This window comes from Dasypus novemcinctus, chromosome 24 (assembly GCF_030445035.2).
Source record: "Dasypus novemcinctus isolate mDasNov1 chromosome 24, mDasNov1.1.hap2, whole genome shotgun sequence".
NCBI lineage: Eukaryota > Metazoa > Chordata > Mammalia > Cingulata > Dasypodidae > Dasypus > Dasypus novemcinctus.
The window spans coordinates 67,180,841-67,200,085 of NC_080696.1; the positions used below are offsets into that span (position 1 = coordinate 67,180,841).

A 19,245-nucleotide genomic window follows, 5' to 3' on the forward strand; every position below is an offset into this window, starting at 1 on the left:
AAGATTTTTATTTATTTAATTCCCCTCCCCCCCGGTTTTCTGTTTTCTGTGTCTTTTTGCTGCGTCTTGTTTCTTTGTCTGCTTCTGTTGTCGTCAGCGGCACGGGAAGTGTGGGCGGCGCCATTCCTGGGCAGGCTGCACTTTCTTTCGCGCTGGGCGGCTCTCCTTACGGGTGCACTCCTTGCGCGTGGGGCTTCCCTACGTGGGGGACACCCTTGCGTGGCACGGCACTCCTTGCGCGCATCAGCACTGCGCATGGGCCAGCTCCACACGGGTCAAGGAGGCCCGGGGCTTGAACCGCGGACCTCCCATGTGGTAGACGGATGCCCTAACCACTGGGTCAAAGTCCGTTTCCCTCATCTTCTCTTTAGGAGGTATAGGAAACTGAACCTGGGACCTCCCATGTGGGAGAGAGGCACTCAATCACTTGAGCCACCTCATCATCCTGGGTTGTTGTGTCTCATTGTCTTTCCTCTTTGTATCTCTTTGTTGCATCATCATCTTGCATCAGGTTGACATGCCTGCCCATCACCAGCTCGCTGTCTTGCTCGTCTTCTCCAGGAGGCACTGGGGACCCAATCCGGGACCTCCCATGTGGTAGGCAGGAGCCCAATTGCTTGAGCCACATCTGCTTCCCAGTTTCATAGACTTTGTACCCAAAGCACAATTAACAAAATGAAAAAAAAAAGATTTCATCAAAATTTAAAGATTTTGTGCATCAAAGGACTTCATAATGAAAGTAAAAAGACAATCTACAGAATAGGAGAAAATATTTGGAATCCACTTCTCTGATAAGAGTTTAATGTCCATAATGTATAAAGAAATACTACAACTGTACAGCAAAAAGACAAACAACCCAATTAAAAAATGGGCAAGAGACTTGAATATATATTTCTCCAAAGAATATAAACAAATGGCATGTGAAAAGAAGTTCAAGATCATTAGCCACTAGGGAAATGCAAATCAAACCATTATGAGAAACCATTTCACACCTATTATTATAGAATGGCTACTATTTTAAAAAATGAAAAATAACAAGTGTCAGAGAGGATCCAGAGAAATAGAACAGTTGTTCATTGTTGGTGGCTATGTAAAATGGTGCAGCTGCTGTGGAAGACAGCTTGTTGGTTACTTAGATTGTTAAGTATAGAGTTCCCATATGACCTGTCCACCCTACTTCCAGGTATATATTCAAAGGAATTGAAAGCAGGGACTCGAACAGATACTTTCACACCAGTGTTCATAGTAGCACTACTTACCATCTGCCAAAACATGGAAGCAACCCAAGTGTCTCTCCACTGACGGATGGATGAACAGAATGTGATCTATCCATGCGATGGAATATGGTTCAGCCGTGGAGAGGAGTGAGGTCCTGATACATGTGACAGCGTGGATGAGCCTTGAAGCTCATGTTGAGGGAGATAATCTACACACAAAAACGACAAATACTGTGTAATTCACTGAAATAAACTAGGTAGAATAAGGAAGTTCATGGTGTCTGAAACTATAATAGAAGTTACCAGAGGCCTGAGTGGAGGTAGTGAATGGGATGTTAATGCTTAAATTATACAATTGTTTTTTTATTTAACGTTTCTTTTACAGCATTTCTATTTGGGGTGATTGCAAAGTTTTGGTAATAGATAGTGGTGATGGTAGCACAACATTATGACTAATTAGCACTGAATTATATCTTTGAATGTGGTTAAAGGGGTGTCCCCGTCTCCTTCCCGCCCAGTATTGGCAGCCGGCGCTGTCCCTCCTTCTCCCCCTCTCCGTCTTCCACCTAGCCGTTATCTAGACAGCCCACACTTTCCCCTTCCCCTCCCTTGCTCCTAACCTCTTAGCTTACTGTCCAGTAACTGCCTACGCAAGCAACAGCACCCGCCGGCACCAATCAAGTCCCTTTACGTATCCCTAGACCCTATAAAACCATGTCCCCTTCAACAATAAAGTAGACTTGTGCCTAGACCTTGTCTCCGTGGTGTTCTTGCTTGTACCGCGCGTCCCCCGTGCCTGAGCGGAGAGAGCGAGGGCCCAACGGCTTCGTGCCGAACCCCCTCCTCTCCTTCGACCGCGAGGCAGCCCCCGTCCAGAGAGCCCGCCCGGCCAACCGCGCCGACCCTCCCGGAGGCCCGCCGCTGCCCGCAAAGGGGGAAATTTTAGATTGTGTATATGTTAATAGAATAATCATTTTTCTGTAAATTAGAATTCTGCAGGTTGAAACAAAAGGGCAATAGATTGAAGCCACATGAAGAAATAAAGACCTCTTCTAAGGGTAATGAAGTGAAACTATAAATGCCGGCACTACTGTATTTTTGGTTTGTAGCACCACTACTTTTTTACTTCCTACAGAATCTAAAAGGCAAATCCATAAAATCTAATGACAAATTAGTGGTTCTGGACTTGCCGTTTTTGACAAGGACTACGTAATGGCGTTTTGGCAGAGATGGATAAGAATGCTGTTTGTATATAAGTTGAGATCAAAGCAAATGAGATTGTTACATATTTAGGATGTTAAATTTATGCACCCTGGTAACTACAAAAAAAAATGAGAGAATCTGTTAAGTTCATAGAGTCAGAAAGCAGAGTCCAGGTGCCTGGGCGGGGCGGGGTGCTGCGCGGGAGTGCGCGCCGGTGTCCGTCTTCTGTCTGGGGAGACGGAGCGTGGTCTCAAGGCAGCACGATGCGTGGGATCAGGCCTCTGAGCGATGTGCTTGGGAGGGACTGAGATGGGAAAATTTGTTGTGTACTTGTTCTCAAAATTTTAAAAAAAGAAACTTCAACTAAAGAGATAATTCACTGCAATACATGATCCTGGGCAGGATCTAACGGGAGGAGAGAAGACTCCAAAGGACATAGGGATATATGAAAAATTGGAACATAGATTGTAAACTTTATATCAGTGTTAAATTTCTTGAACTTGGTAACTACTTAAGGCAGATACGTAAGTGAATATCCTTGTCTTTAGGAAATGTCCATGGCGTGTTAAGGAGCATGACATTCAAGGAGCATGATATATTCAACCTATACTTAAGTGTTCAGAAAATGGATTGATAAGCAGGTGGATACATAGATGGGTAGCTACGGTCTTTTGGAGTTTTCTGTATGTGTTTTGTATTATTTTTGTAACTGTCCTCTAAGCTTGAAAGTGTTTCAAAATAAAAAATTTTAATTATAGAGTAGTTAAAAATTTAACTCTTACTGTCAACTTCTTTACTTAGCACTTAGTTGTAATAAGCACTTTGCCCCTACACCTGCCTACGAATTCCATAACAGAACTTGCACGGGGACTGTTCAAGAATGCTCAGAATGGTGCAGGTGAATCAGATGTATGCCAGTAGAAGGATGCACTGATCAGTGTGGTCTGTCCACATACCAGAATTTGTCCAGTAATGGAAATGGATTACCGCTGCACTCAGCAATGTGGGCGAATCTTAAAACATGTTATTGATATTCAAAAGCAAGTCACGGGGAAGCAGATCAAGCCGTTGAGCTCCTGCCTTCCACACAGAAGGTCCCAGGTTTGTTCCCCGTGCCTCCTAAAGAAATCGAGTGAGACAGTGAGCTGATGCGGTGGTCAGGTGTGGTGAGCTGATGCAACAAGGCGACCTAACGAGACATAAGGAAACATAATAAAAGATACAACAAAGCAGGGAGCGGAGATGGCTCAAGTGATTAGGCGCCTCCCTCCGACATGGGAGGTCCCAGACTCGGTTCCTGGTGCCTCCTAAAAAGAAGAGGAGCACACAGTAAACAGATAAAGCAAATGCAGACAGCAAGGGGGTGGGGAGAAAGAAGTCAAATCTTAAAAAAAAAAAAAAGGAAAGGGGGGAAGCAGCTGTGGCTCAAGCAGTCGGGCTCCTGTCTACCATACGGGAGGCCCTGGGTTCGATTCCCAGGGCCTTCAGCGAAGGCCAGCTGGCCGATGCTGCCACCGAGAGCTGACGGCCCGCGCCACCGCAGAGAGCTCAGAGCAGACAGCGTAAACAACAGGGCAGGGGGGTAAATAAAGTAAAAAAAAGAAAATTAAGTCACGGAGGGGAGCCAGCCAGTATAGCTCAGTGATTGAGCACCGGCTTCCCACATACAAGGTCCTGGGTTCAATCTTGGACCCCAGTACCTAAAAAGTAAAAGTAAAAAATTAAGCCACAGAAAGCTACATATAGTGTTAGATTATTTTTGTGATGTTCAAAATATTGCAATCATATTTAGGAATAAACATGAAGTACTTTTTTTTAAAAAGCAAGGCAATAATAAACATTACATTTGGGAGAAGTTCTTGGTTACTGATAATTTTCTAGTTTTTAAATTGGGTGATATGACCACGCTGTTTATTTTATCACTGCATCATATCAGGTGTTTTCAAGTTAATCTGTTCTTCCAAACTGCAAATGAATTTTTTCCCCCAACAGTAGATTGGATTTATTCACTAGCAGCCATTTATAAAGCGTTTACTGCATGGTGAGCCTTGCCTAAGAACAAGTGATCCTTCTGCCAGAGCCACCACTGCCTGGCTGGATGGTGAAGAATTCTCTGGGAACCCTATTACGATCTCCTTTGCTACTCAGCGAGCGGATTGAGTCGGGGCGGTAGCCGTGGTGGTGGAGGCTGAGGCCCTGCGGGCTCTGGGGGAGGTGGCAGAGCTGGAGGTGGCCAGAGAGGATTCCCCTGTGGAGGACAGCCTCAAGCTGGGCCTGTGAGGGTCCTGATCTGACTTGTGCGCAGGAGCTTCTCGGAAGAGGGGCGCCCCTAAGCCGAGGCCCAGGAGGAGCCCAGGAGGCTCTCAGGTGGGGGTAAAGCACGGAGAAGATTGTGGCAGAGGAGGTCGTGACCCTGGGCTTTCAGGGGGGCCAGGTGGTGGAGACAGACATGCCTGTGTCAGTCAGGGTGCTCTAGGGAAACAGTCAGCAGGAGGTGTACGTTAATAGTATGAGATGTTATCAGAGTCTCTCACGTGACCGTGGGGACACACAAGTCCAGGTTCCGCAGGCAGGTGCAACCAGGGGCTCCAGTGAAAGTCCCATGAAGGTCCTTGATGAGTTTCTGGGAACGTTGGCTGTCCAAAGGCGAGCTGGAAATTCTCTCTGAATCCTGGAATCACTTTCCCTTTTAAGGCATTCAAGTGATTGAATGAAGTGTCACTCATTGCTGATGGCAGTCTCCCTGGTTGATGTGGATGGAATCAGCCGTCTATGTGGTAAACTCACTGATAGCTAAAACCCATAAATGCCCTTGTATTACAGTTAACCCGGAGCGTGCTTGACCAAACAGCTGGGTACCAGTACCTGGCCGTGCTGACACATTGGCTTAGCCGTCAAAGTGGCTTAGGCCCTGGCAAGGTGGATTCTAGGGGTGAGCACAGACAGGAAGGCTGGGGGGCCTGGAGCCTGGCTCCTGTGCCCAGCTACCCTCATTACCTTGTGGTCCTCCAGCACCACTCTGGGTTTTTGTGTGTGGGTCTGTGTAATTGTAACTGTACACCAAGGGGGCGGGGACTCAATCAGAGCCATGCCCTATTGACGTGGTCAGATCAAAAGCCCTAAATTGATTTAATCAAGAAAACTTAAAGCCTTTGAATTTAATACACTCTAAAGGTGTCATACCCCGAGGAACAGACTAGTTTACAAACATAATCTTTCTCTTTTTTGGGTGTGTGGGGGTTCATAAATAGTATCAAACTGCCACAGTTGTAGAAGTGTGTTCCAGCACAGTGTAAAATATGAACAAATGCATATTCTTACTAAATTCTAGTACCTAGAATGTTAATTTTTGAAACAGGTGAAAATGGGGGTAGATAATTTCTGTTTGTGCCGCATTTATCATGTCATCTTCTGACTCAGTATATTGAATATCAATTTGAATACTGTTCATAGCAGCTACTTCTGGAATTGGCTGTTTATGTATTTTTTTCTTAAAAGGCCAAACCAAAATATTTTTTAGCCTTTGCATGTTATTCAGTCTCTCTTTCATTTACTAAACTCTTGTAGCAGAAAAACAACCATGGACAATATATAAAAATATTTTGCGAAAATAGCAGTTCATAGTTTGCTAACCCCTATTCTAGAAGTGGGGAATTTTATATTACACTTGATTTTCTTATAGTATCTGATTTGCTTTGAGAACAATTTTAATTATAATAGCTGCTTTCTCACTTTCTTTTAAAATGCAGATAAAATTTGAGACAGTGAAATGTATGATCTTCACTAAACTTCAGTGAGTTTTGGTATATGTATACACTTGTGAAATCACTACATCAATCAAGTTATAGAATATTTCTGTCACCTTAGAACAAGGGTTCTTCTTTTTTAAAGATTTATTTTTTTTAAATTTCTCTCCCCTTCCCTCCCCCCCACCCTAGTTGTCTGTTCTCTGTGTCTATTCGCTGCGTATTCTTCCATGTCCGCTTCCATTGTTGTATTGTTAGCGGCACCAGGAATCTGTGTCTATTCTTGTTGCATCATGTTGCTGGGTCAGCTCTCTGTGTGTGCAGTGCCATTCCTGGGCAGGCTGCACTTTCTTTCGTATGGGGCAGCTCTCCTTACAGGGTGCACTTGTTGCGCGTGGGGCTCCCCTACGCGGGGGACACCCCTGCGTGGCAGGGCGTTCCTTTGAATGCATCAGCACTGTCTGTGGGCCAGCTCCACACGGGTCAAGGAGGCCCGGGGTTTGAACCGCAGACCTCCCATGTGGTAGGAGGGCGCTCTGTCTGTTTGGCCAAGTCCGCTTCCAGAACAGGGGTTCTTAAGCTTTTTTGTTCTACGGACCCCCTTGCCAGTGAGGTGAAAACCATGGAATACTACTGTTATTTATTCCATGTATTCTTAAGTGAAGGAAATGCTTGATTTCAGTTAGAGGTCAGAGAAAATAAAGATAATAAGTTAATTTTTTTTTTCAATTCAAGCTCTGGGACTGCCTGAAATCTTTCCACAGGCCCCTTGGGGGTCAGTGGACTCCTGGTTAAGAACCCCTACCTTAGAAAGTTCCTTTTATCACCTTTATAATTTTCTGATTGTTTTTCCTGTTCTTAGTCTTCACATAAATGGAGTTACTTGTGTAACTTGTTTGACTTTATGTACTGTATTTGAGATTTGTCTTACTAGTGTCAGGATGTTATTCTTTTTTAAATTGGTGAGTATCCTATTGTATGAATAAACCAGAAATTGTTTATCACTTCTTTCATTGATGGCCATTTGAGTTACTAGCTCTACTTAGAGTTGACATACCACTTCACATAAAGTGTAGAAACCCTACAGCCATGTGGGTCCACCCCACCCCGCTTTGCACGGTAGCTGCTGTGGGTGTTCCCATATGAACACTGCATTACCTGCCAGACAATGTGGATTTCCAGTGCTCCTCATTCCTCCAAGACCTATATTTCTATCTGGTGTCATTTCCCCTCAGGCCAAATAACTTTTTTCAGTATTTATTGTATTGCAGGACTCCTCGGTGGGTTCTCTTAGCTTTTGAAGTTTGAGTATAGTTATTGGCATTTTATTGAGGCTCAGGGGATTAATTCCAAGGTTTTAAAAGTCTATAATCGGGAAACGGACTTGGCCCAGTGGTTAGGGCATCCGTCTACCACATGGGAGGTCCGCGGTTCAAGCCCCGGACCTCCTTGACCTGTGTGGAGCTGGCCCATGCGCAGTGCTGATGCGCGCAAGAAGTGCCTTGCCACGCAAGGGTGTCCCCCGTGTAGGGGAGCCCCACGCGCAAGGAGTGCGCCTGTGAGGAGAGCCGCCCAGCGCGAAAGAAAGTGCAGCCTGCCCAGGAATGGCGCCGCCCACACTTCCCGTGCCAGCTGACGACAACAGAAGCAGACAGAGAAACAAGACGCAGCAAATAGACACAGAGAACAGACAACCGGGGGGGGGGGGGATTAAATAAATAAATAAATCTTTAAAACAATAAAAGTCTATAATCTGTACCAGTACAATGTCGAATAACAGTGGTGACAGCAGGCATCCTTGTCTTGTTCCTGATCTTAGGGGGAAAGCTTTAAGCTTTTTACCATTGATATATTTGCTACTGGTTTTTCTTTTTTTATTTATATCTCTCCCCTTCCACCTCCCCCCTCTCCAGTTGTCTGTTCTCTGTTTCTATTTGCTGCGTGTTCTTTGTCCGCTTCTCTTGTCAGCAGCACACGAATCTGTTTCTTTTTGTTGCATCATCTTGTTGTGTCAGCTCTCTGTGTGTGCGGTGCCATTCCTGGGCAGGCTGAATTTCATGCTGGGCGGCTCTCCTTACAGGGGTGCAGTCCTTGTGCGTGGGGCTCCCCTACGCGGGGGACACCCCTGCGTGGCATGGTGCTCGTTACACACATCAGCACTGAGCTTGGGCCAGCTCCACATGGGTCAAGGAGGCCCGGGATCTGAACTGCAGACCTCCCATGTGGTAGACGGACGCCCTAACCACTGGGCCAAGTACACTCCCCTGGTTTTTAATAAATGCCCTTTATCATGATGAGAAAGTTCTCTTCTATTCCTAGTTTTCTGAGTGTTTCTATCATAAACAGATATTGGATTTTGTCAAATGCTTTGTCTGCCTCAATTGAGACGGTCATGTTTTTCCCCTTCATTCTACTGATGTGGTGTATTTCTTGGATTGATTTTCTTATATCAAGCCATCCTTGCATTCCCAGTGTAAATCCCACTTGGTCGTGATGTATTATCCTTTTAAAATACTGTTGGATTTGGTTTGCTGTTTGAGGCATTTTTTATTTTATATTCATCAGGGATATTGGTCTGTAATTTTTTTTTGCGATCTTTATGTGGCTTTGGTAACAGGATAATGATGACCTCAGAATGAGTTCAGAAGTAATCATTCCTCTTATATTTTTTGGAAGAATTTGAGAAGGATTGGTTTAAATCTTTTTTTTTAATGTTTGGTAGGATTCACTATAACCGTTCATTCCATTCCTGGACTTTCCTCTGTTGGGAGGTTTTAATTATTGATTCAGTCTCATTACTTGTTATAAGTTTATTGAGATTTTCTGTTTGTTCTTGCATCAGCATATGTAATTTGTGTGTTTTTAGGAATTTGTCCATTTCATCTAGATATTCTAATTTGTTGGCATTATAGTTGTTCATAGACCTTATAATCCTTTTTAAGATCAGTAGTAATATCCCCACTTTTATCCCTTATTTTAGTTGTTTCTTCTCTCTTTTTTTCTTTGTCAGTGTGGCTAAAGTTTTATCAATTTTATTGATCTTTTCAAAAAACTAACTTTTGACTTTCTTGATTTTTTTTTCCCTATTCTCTATTTCGTTTATCTCTGCTTTAATCTTCACTGTTTCCTTCCTTTTGTTCACTTGGGGTTTAGTTTTCTCTTCTTATTCTAGTTTATTTGTGAAATTAGGTTTTTTTTTTTTAACCCTATCCCCTCTTTTTTGCAGTCGCTGTCTGCTCTCTGTATCCATTCACGGTGTGCTCTTTCCATGTCTGCTTGTCTTTTTCTTCTTGTCTTTCTCTTTAGAAGGGACTTGTGTGGGAGAGAGGCACTCAGTACTCGAGCCACCTCAGCCCCCTTGTCTGCTGAGGCTCTCAGTGTCTCCTCTGCATGTCTCTTTGTTGCGTCATCTTGCTGTGCCAGCTCTCCGCAGTGTGGGCCATCAGTGCTCCATGGCACGGGCCAGCTTGCCTTCACCGGGAGGCCCCGGGAAAAGAACCCAGGACTTCCCTGTGTAGACAGGAGCCCAGTCACTTGAGCCCCATCTGCTTCCCAAGCGGGGTTCTTGATATGGGATATTTCTTCTTTTTTAATATAGGTATTTAGAGCTCTCAGTTTCCCTCTGAGCACTGCCTTATATCCCATAAATTTTGGTATGTTGTGTTTTAATTTCTGTTCATCTCATTCCCTAATTTCCCTTGTGATTTCTTCTTTGACCTATTGGTTGTTTAATAGTATGTGTTTTTTTAAAGTTTCCATATATTTGTAAATTTCCCAGTTTTCCTTCTGTTGTTGATTTCTAGCTTTATTCCAGTGTGTTTCAAGAAGATACTTGATATGATTTCAATATTTTAAAATTTATCAAGATTTAATTTGTGGACTAATATATACTCTATCCTGGAAAATATTCCATGTGTACTTGAGAAGAATGTATATTCTACTTTTGTTGGATGGTATGTTCCATATATGTCCATTAAGCCAACAAGTTAATAGTGTTCAAGTCCTCAATTCCCTTTTTAATCTTTGGTTAGATGTTCTATCACTTATTGAAAGTGGTATATGGAAATCTGCAACTGTTAGTGTAGAGCTATTTCTCCCTTCAATCCTGTCATTTTTCGCTTCATATATTTTGGTGCTCTGCTGTAAAGCGCATATATGTTTATAATCTTTACATATTTTTGCTGGATAGAACCTTTTATCAATATATAATATGTTTCTTTGTGTCTTTTAATCTTTTTTTTTTTTTTTTAAGAAGTCCCAGGGATTGAACCTGGCACCTCGTACATGCAGAGTACACACTTAAACTGCTAATCTACACCTACTCCACCTTTTTTTTTTTTAAGGTACCAGGGACCAGAGATTGAACCCAAGCTACATCCGCTCCTCAGGATTTGGCCCTCATGGCCCCCAGGTCTCTGTTCCAACATCACCTTAACTGAGCCACATCAGCTTCCCTTTGTTGGTTTTTCCATTTGTTTTGCTTGTTTGTTTTGTGTTTAGGAGGCATGGGGAACTGAACCAAGGACCACCTGTGTGGGAGGCTGGTGCTCAACCACTTGAGCCACATCTGCTCCCTGTGCCACTCTTACGATCTTTTTTTCCCCAAGATTTATTTATTTTATTTTTATTTCTCCCCCCCCCCCCACTCCAGTTGTCTGTTCTCTGTGTCTATTTGCTGGGTGTTCTTCTTTGTCCCTTTCTATTGTTGTCAGTGGCACGGGGATCTGTTTTTTCTTTTTGTTGCATCATCTTGTTGTGTCAGCTCTCTGTGTGTGTGGTGCCATTCTTAGGCAGGCTGCACTTTCTTTTGTGCTGGGTGGCTCTCCTTATGGGGCGCACTCCTTGCGCGTGGGGCTCCCCTACGCGGGGGACACCCCTGCGTGGCAGGGCACTCCTTGCGCGCATCAGCACTGCGGGTGGACCAGCCCCACACGGGTCAAAGAGGCCCGGGGTTTGAACCACGGACCTCCCGTGTGGTAGATGGATGCCCTAACCACTGGGCCAAGTCCACTTCCCGATCTTTTTTTTTTAACAAGGTATTGGAAATTGAACCCAGCACCTCGTGCAAGCGAAGCATTAGCTCAACCATTGAACTGCACCCACTCGATTCTTAGAATCTTTTTTGACTTAAAGTCTAATTTGTCTGACAATAATATAGTTACTCCAGCTCTTTTTTTTCCCTCTCCCCTTTCCCACCATCCCCCCTTTCCAGTTGTCTGCTCTCTGTGTCCATTCGCTGTGTGTTCTTCTGTGTCTGCTTGTATTCTTGTCAGCGGCACCCAGAATCTGTGTCTTTTTTTGTTGTGTCATCTTTTTGTTGTGTCAGCTCTCCATGTGTGCTGTGCCATTCCTGGGCAGGCTGTACTTTTTTCACTCTGGGTGGCTCTCCTTACGGGGCACGCTCCTTGCGCGTGGGGCTCCCATGCGTGGGGTACAGCCCTCTGTGGCACAGCACTCCTTGTGTGCATCAGCACTGCGCATGGGCCAGCTCATCACACGTGTCAGGAGGCCCTGGGTTTGAACCTTGGACCTCCCATGTGATAGGTGGACGCCATATCCCTTGGTGCAAATTCGCTTCCCCCCAGCTCTCTTTTGATTATTATTTGCATGGGATATCTATTTCCACCCTTTTACTTTCAACCTTTTTGTGTCTTTGAACCTAAAGTGAGTGTCTTCTAGACAGCATATAGATGGATTATGCTTTTTCATCCAGTCTGCCAATCAAGAGGGGATTGTTTACCACTGACATTTTAGGTAATAACTGAGAAGAAAGAACTTACTCCTCCCATTTAGTTATTTTCTGTATGTCTCGGGGTTTTGTTTTGCTTTTTAATGTACTGGGGGCCAAGAATTGAACCTGGGACCTCGCATGTGGGAAACTGGCATTTGAGCCACATCCACTCCCATGTCTTATGTGTTTTTTTATCTTCAGTCTTTCCATTACTGTTTGTGTGTATGTATTTAGTTGTTTGGTTTTTTATAGTGTACCATTTTGATTCCACCACTTCTTTCTTTTTCTCTATATTTTTTAGTTATTTTCTTAATGGCTGCCTTTGTAATTACAATTAATATCTTAAACTAATCACAACCTACTTTGACTAGTACCAACCTAGTTTTGGTAGTATACAAATGCTTCTATACATTGTATGCCCATTAACATAGAGTTAAAATATTATTTTACACATTTGTCAGTAAGGGGGAAAATGCAGTTATAAATCAAAGGTAAATAATGTAGGACTTCATATGTACCTATGTAGTTTTGGCTTTCAGTTATTGTCCAGTGTCCTTTTTTTTTTAAAGATTTGTTTATTTCTCCCCTTCACCCCCCCCACCCTGGTTGTCTGTTCTCTGTGTTTATTTGCTGCGTCATCTTCTTTGTCCGCTTCTGTTGTCAGCTGCACCAGAATCTGTGTTTCTTTTTGTTGCGTCATCTTGTTGTGTCAGCTCTCCGTGTGTGCGGCACCACTCCTGGGCAGGCTGCACTTTCTTTCGTGCTGGGCGGCTCTCCTTATGGGGCGCACTCCTTGCGTGTGGGGCTCCCCTACGCAGGGGACACCCCTGCGTGGCAGGGCACTCCTTGCGCGCGTCAGCACTGTGCATGGGCCAACTGCACACAGGTCAAGGAGGCCTGGGGTTTGAACTGCAGACCTCCCATGTGGTAGATGGACGCCCTAACCACTGGGCCAAGTCCGCCACCTGTCCAGTGTCCTTTTATTTCAGCTTGAAAGATTTCCTTTAGCATTTCCTGTAGGGCAGGTCTTCTGGTAATCTCATTCAGCATTTGTTTATCTGTAAATGACTTAATTTCTTTCTTTCTTAAAAATTTTATTGAAGTATATCACTCATACATGAACATATATAAACAATAAGTATATACTAATAGTTGTCAACTTACAAAACAAACATATGTAGTGTCGTATAGGGCTCTCATACCTCACCCTACCACCAATACCTTGCATTGCTGTGAAACATTTTTAACTAATGATTAAAGAGCATCCTCAAAATATTGCTACTAACCAAAGTGGTTTTCTCCCAACCCACTCTATTATTATTATTTTTATGTCATTTATACATGAACATATATAAACAATAAGTATGTAGTAAAGTTGTGAACTTAGAAAGCAAACATGTATAACATCATACAGGGGTCCCATACATCAACCCTCCACCAACACCTTGCATTGTTGTGAGACATACGTTACAAATTACAGAAGAATATTGTCAAAATTTTACTACTAATTACAGTCCCCATATTGCATTCGGTATGTTTTTCCCCCAACCCACCCTATCACCATTTTTCAAACATATCTCTATGACAGAGTTGTAAACTTACAAAACAATCATGCACGTTGCAGAACTCCCCAACAGCACCCTTGCATCAACGCACCACACCGCAGGGGAACATCTGCCACAGACCATGAGACAACGTCACCCGACTACCACCAGGTCCCTAACATACACCTGGCACACATCCTCCGTACTCCCCCCATCATCAACACAGTACATCTCTGGCATAGCTGCAAGAGTATTACATTATTGCTGTTAACTACAGTTTATAGGTCACTGCAGTCGAATTTTTCTCATGCTTCTCCAGATTCTCACCACTCTACAGTAGTGATGTACATCTGCTCTAACTCACAAAGGACTCTCTTGCATCTGTACTTTCTCATCTACCTCTGGGTGTACTCTGCTTTTCAGTCTGTAGATTATTCTCTAGCTTTCTGTCAGTTGGCATTTATAACCCTAGACGACCCTTTTCAGCCACACTCCCATTTATAAACCTCTGTTACTCACTATAATGTGTTGCCATCAACTCTGTACATTTCCACACTTATACTGTAAAGTTAATTAAAACTTGTACATATATTAAACATCAGTAGTCCATCTCAGTTCTCCTCTTATCTCCTTTAAGAAAATACCACCTACCACCAGGGTTTGAAGATATTTTCTTCTAGAAGCTTTATGGTTCTTGCTTTTGTATTTAGGTTTTAGATTCATTTTATCTATCTTTTGTATAAGGTGTGAGACAGGGTCCTCTTCTTTTGGCTGTGGATGTCCACTTCCCTCCGCTCCATTGGTTGAGTGGACTCTTCTGCCCCAGCTGGGTGGGCTTGACAGGTTAGTCAAACATCACTTGGGGGAAGCGGACTTGGCCCAATGGATAGGGCGTCCACCTACCAAATGGGAGATCTGCAGTTCAAACCCCGGCCTCCTTGACCCGTGTGGAGCTGGCCCACAGACAGTGCTGATGCGGGCAAGGAGTGCCCTGCCACACAGGGGTGTCCCCATGTAGGGGAGCCCCACGTGCAAGGAGTGCACCCCGTAAGGAAAGCTGCCCAGCGCAAAAGAAAGTGCAGCCTGCCCAAGAATGGCGCCGCACACAGAGAACTGACACAGCAAGATGACGCAACAAAAAGAAACAGATTCCCGATACCGCTGATAAGGATAGAAGCTGTCACAGAAGAACACACAGTGAATGGACACAGAGAGCAGACAACTGGCGGGGGGGGGGGGGGAGAGAAATAAATAAAAAATAAATCTTAAAAAAAATCACTTGACCATACATGTGAGGGTCTATTTATGAACCATTAATTCTGTTCCATTGGTCTGTGTGTCTGTCTTATGCCAGTATCATGCTGTTTTTACCACTGTAGCTAGGTAATATGATTTAAAGTATGGAAATGAGAATCCTCCAACTTCGCTTTTCCTTTTTAAGATGTTTCTGGCTATTCAGGACCCCTTACGCTTCCAAATAAATTTGATAATTGTGTTTTCCATTCATTTAAAAAATGCTGGTGAAATTTTTATCAAGATTGCATTGAATCTATATGTTAATAAGAGTAGAATTGACATATTAATGATATTTAGTCTTCCAGTCCATGAGCATGGAATGTTCTTTCAATTATTTAGGCCTTTTTTGGTTTCTTTTAACAATGAATTGTGGTTTTCTGAATACAAGTGCTTAACATCATTGGTTAAAGTTATTCCTGAATATTTGGGTTTTATCTGTCATATTTTATTTTCACTACTTTTTTGACCCTTTTAGATACTTTTATTGATATAATCTTCATTTCTCGACTCTTCCAGGCCTCTCCTGTCTTTTCAGGCTGTAGGACACCCTTTAGTATTTCCTGCAACACCCGTCTCTTGGTTATAGACTCTCAGTTTCTGTTTATCTATGAATATTCTAAACTCTCCCTCATTTTTGAAAGACAGTCTTGCTGGATATGAGATTCTTGGCTGGAAGTTTTTTCTCTTGCCATATCTAAATATATCATACCACTGTCTTCTTGCCTCCCTGGTTTCTGGTGAGAAATCAGCCCTTAATCTTATTGGATATCTCTTATATGCTAGGCATTGCTTTTCTCTTGCTCTCTCGGAATTCTCTCTTTGTCTTTGGCATTTGACATTCTGATTAGTATGCGTCTTGGAGTTTGTCTTTTCAGATTTTTTTGGATGGGATTACGTTGTGCTTTTTTTTTTTTTAAAGATTTATTTATTTATTTCTCTCTCCTTCCCGCCCCCCAGTTTTCTGCTCTCTGTGTCCATTTGCTGTGTGTTCTTCTGTGTCTGCTTCTATTCTTGTCAGCGGCCCGGGAATCTGTGTCTCTCTTTGTTGTGTCATCTTGCTGCATCAGCTCTCTGTGTGTGCGGCGCCACTGCTGGGCAGGCTGGACTTTCTTTCACGCTGGGCGGCTCTCCTTACAGGGCACACTCCTTGTATGCGGAGCTCCCCTACGCGGGGGACACCCCTGCGTGGCACAGCACTCCTTGCGTGCATCAGCACTGCATGTGGGCCAGCTCCACATGGGTCAAGGAGGTCCTGGGTTTGAACTGCCTACCTCCCATGTGGTAGGCGGACGCTCTGTCCGTTGAACCATGTCTGCTTCCCACGTTGAGCTTCTTGGACATGGATATCTACGTCCCTAGGGTTGGGAAATTTTCTTCCATTATTTCTTTGAATATTACTCCTGTCCCTTTTCCCTTCTCCTCTCCTTCTGTGACACCCATGATGTGAATGTTTTCATGTATGTCTCTTGCTGTAGTTAGTTCCCTGAGAACCTGTTCAGTTTTTTCCATTCTTTTCTTCATCTCTTCTTTTGTATGTTCACTTTCAAAGGCCATTTTCTTCAAGCTCATCAATCCTTTCTTCTGCCTTCTCAAATCTGCTATTATATGATCCCGGTGTATTTTTTTTTCCCAGTGTATTTTTAAGTTCATTTATTGTACCTTTCATTCCCATAAGGTCTGCTGTTTTCCTATTAATGCTTCCAAATTCTTCTTTGTGCTCATCCGAAGTCGTCTTAATATCCTTAATCTCTTTAGCCATCTCATTGAATTTATTAAAGAAATTTGTTTGGACATCTATGATTAGTTGTCTCAACTCTTTTGTCATCTGGAGGCTTGTTTCTTTAACTGGGTCATATCTTCGTGTTTCTTGGTGTGGATTATTATAATTTTTTTGTTGATGTCTTGGCATCTGGCTGCTAAAGTATTTATTCTGGGTGCACTTTTTCTCTTAGTTTAGGGCTTCCTGCCCTTTCTCCCTTGCTGGTTGTGTAGTAGGAGCCAAGGATGTAGTTGGTGCTATAAGCCGCGGAGGCTCAAGCTGCCTTCATTGCCCCAGGGATCAATGAAGCTTCTCTCAATCTTCTCCTTTGCCAGGGGTAGCGACAGAGTCACAGCTGTGTGGAATAAGTCAAGTTGTACAGGCCTAGACTATAATTGCCCAGAGAGACTGATGAAGCTTCGTGCCCCCTTCTGCCTTGTCGGGCGGGGATGGAGCTGCAGGTATGGGCAGCAGTCTGTGCAGTGCAGATCTAAGATGACTGCAGTTGCCCTGGTAGACTTCTAACTATTCAGTCTGTGCCAGCCACATGTACTGCAGTTACCTGCATAGGCGGGTGCAGGGCCCGCCAGCCTCCTCCCTGCCAGAGGTGGAGCTGAAGCCTAGCCTAGGGCTGGAGACCAATCTGAGTGAAAGAAACTGGTCCCTGCCACCACTGATTTTCACCAGCCCCGCTTCCCCTCATGCTGGGGGCAGAGTTAAGATGGCAGCTACCAGCTCTTTCTGATTTGGACAGGTTCAAACTTCAGCTGTTCTTAGCGTTTTACTTTAGCCCACCAAATGTACTAATCAGTAGCTGAAGTGGGTGCTCAACCGTCGCTTCCTCCCCCATTTTGGGGAAGTGAGCTTCCAATTCCAGTCACAGAATAGCTCCTGGGGAGGCTTGTGCCTCCAGTGGAGGATGGGCACTGGCCTCCAGGGCGTGGCACTTACAGATCTTCTCTCCAGATGGGCATTCTCCTGCTTCCATCCTTTCAAGGATGTTGCAGGATATTCTTCTGGAGCCCCCAAACAGATGCTTTAGATAGTGCTGGGTGATTACTAACTGCCCTGTAGCACAAGCTCACTCTAGGAGCTCCTTACTCTGCCGCCATCTTGCTGGTTGTCCTTCTCCTTTATTTTTGAACAATAAATTTGCCAGGTATGGGGTTCTTGACATTTTTTCTCTTTGGACTTTAAATATGCTATCCCAGTGACTTCTGGTCTCCATGGTTTCTTCTGGGAAATCCATGTTAATCTTATTGGGGATCCCTCTTTTGTGACAAGTTGCTTATCTCACAGTTTTCAAAATCCTCTTTTTATATGGATTTTGATAAATTTTGCTGTAATGTGTCTTGCTGTAGATCTTTTTTTTTTTTTTTTTTCAAGGGAAATCAGGGCGGTTTTATTTACGACGGTGACCACCAAGACTCTACACTTAGGTCTGGGGGCGAGACAAGGACCGAGCCCAGACCTTCTGCTTCTCTTCAGATCTCTTGGGGGTAAACTTCTCCTGCAGTTTCTTCCACATGCCTTTATTCATTTCCTTAAACCCTTCCAAGGTGTCTGTGGCCAGGACGAGCTTGTACTCTTCCACGGAGAGGCCGCTGAAGCTGGTGTCTCGGGGGCGAGGGTACTTGTGTTTGTAGTAGTTGGAATGGAGTCGTGCTAAGCTCTCATACATCTGATCGCAGGCCTCGGGCTCTGCAATCTGGGTGTTCTCTCCCTCCCGAAAGGCCTGTGCTACCCGCTGCCGCAGGTCAACGCCCAAGTCCCGGCCCCGTTTGGTCTCGTCCACTGGCCATTCCTCACAGAGCTTAAGAAAACGCCGATAGCGGCTGGCCGCCATTTTGGGCCCCTTGCTGTAGATCTTTTAGTGTCTATCCTGCTTGGAGTTTATTGAGCTTCTTGGGTTTTTTGTTGTTTTTTTTTAATGTGTCTGGAATCCTCAATTACTTTATATTCCCCTTTTTAAATTTTTTAAATGATACTTAGATTACATAAATATTACAGAGAATATATAGGGTATTCCCATATACCCCATTCCCTACACCTCCCACATTTTCCCACATTGGCAACATCTTTCATCAGTGTGGTACGTTCATTACAATTGATAAACACATTTTGGAGCATTGCTACTAAGCATGGATTATAGTTTACATTGTAGTTTACATTCTCTCCCATTCGACTCTGTGGGTTATGACCAGATATATAATGGCTTGTATCTGTCATTGTAATGTCATTCAGGATGATTCCCAAGTCCCGAAAATGCCCCCCATTACACCTGGTTTTCCCTCTCCCTAACCGCAGGACATCCATGAGTCGCTGCCTCCACAACAATGGTATTTCTTTTCTTGGATGTTACATTCGTGTCTTTCATCAGATTTGGGACATATTTCAGCCATTATTTCTTCAAAGACACATTCTGCCTCTTTCTTTTCCACCTGGGACTCAAGCGACGCATATGTTGGTATGTTTGATGGTGTTTTAGTTTCCTGGCTGCCAAAGCAAATACCATGCAGTGCCTTGGCTTAAACAATGGGAATTTGTTGGCTCACAGTTTTGAGGCCAAAAGTCCAAAATCCCAGCATCGTTAAGGGGATGCTTCTTCCCAGAAGAATGTGGCGTTCTGGGGCTGGCTGTTGGCGACTTGGTCCTTGGCTTTTCTGTCACGTGGGGATGTGCATGGCACTTTTTTGGCTTCTGCTTTCTCTTGGGTCTTGTTGGGTTTCAGCTGTTGTCTGCTCCCTCT

General features: G+C 44.0%; 1 protein-coding gene and 1 pseudogene across 2 annotated transcripts in view; one reads left to right on the forward strand and one right to left on the reverse strand.

The window, feature by feature from the left end:
• Window positions 1-19,245, forward strand: part of DNAJC5 (DnaJ heat shock protein family (Hsp40) member C5) — a 54,641-nt gene that overhangs the window by 21,396 nt on the left and 14,000 nt on the right. The window lies entirely within an intron of this gene.
• On the reverse strand, window positions 17,869-18,345 carry LOC101412759 (ubiquinol-cytochrome c reductase complex assembly factor 2 pseudogene; annotated as a pseudogene).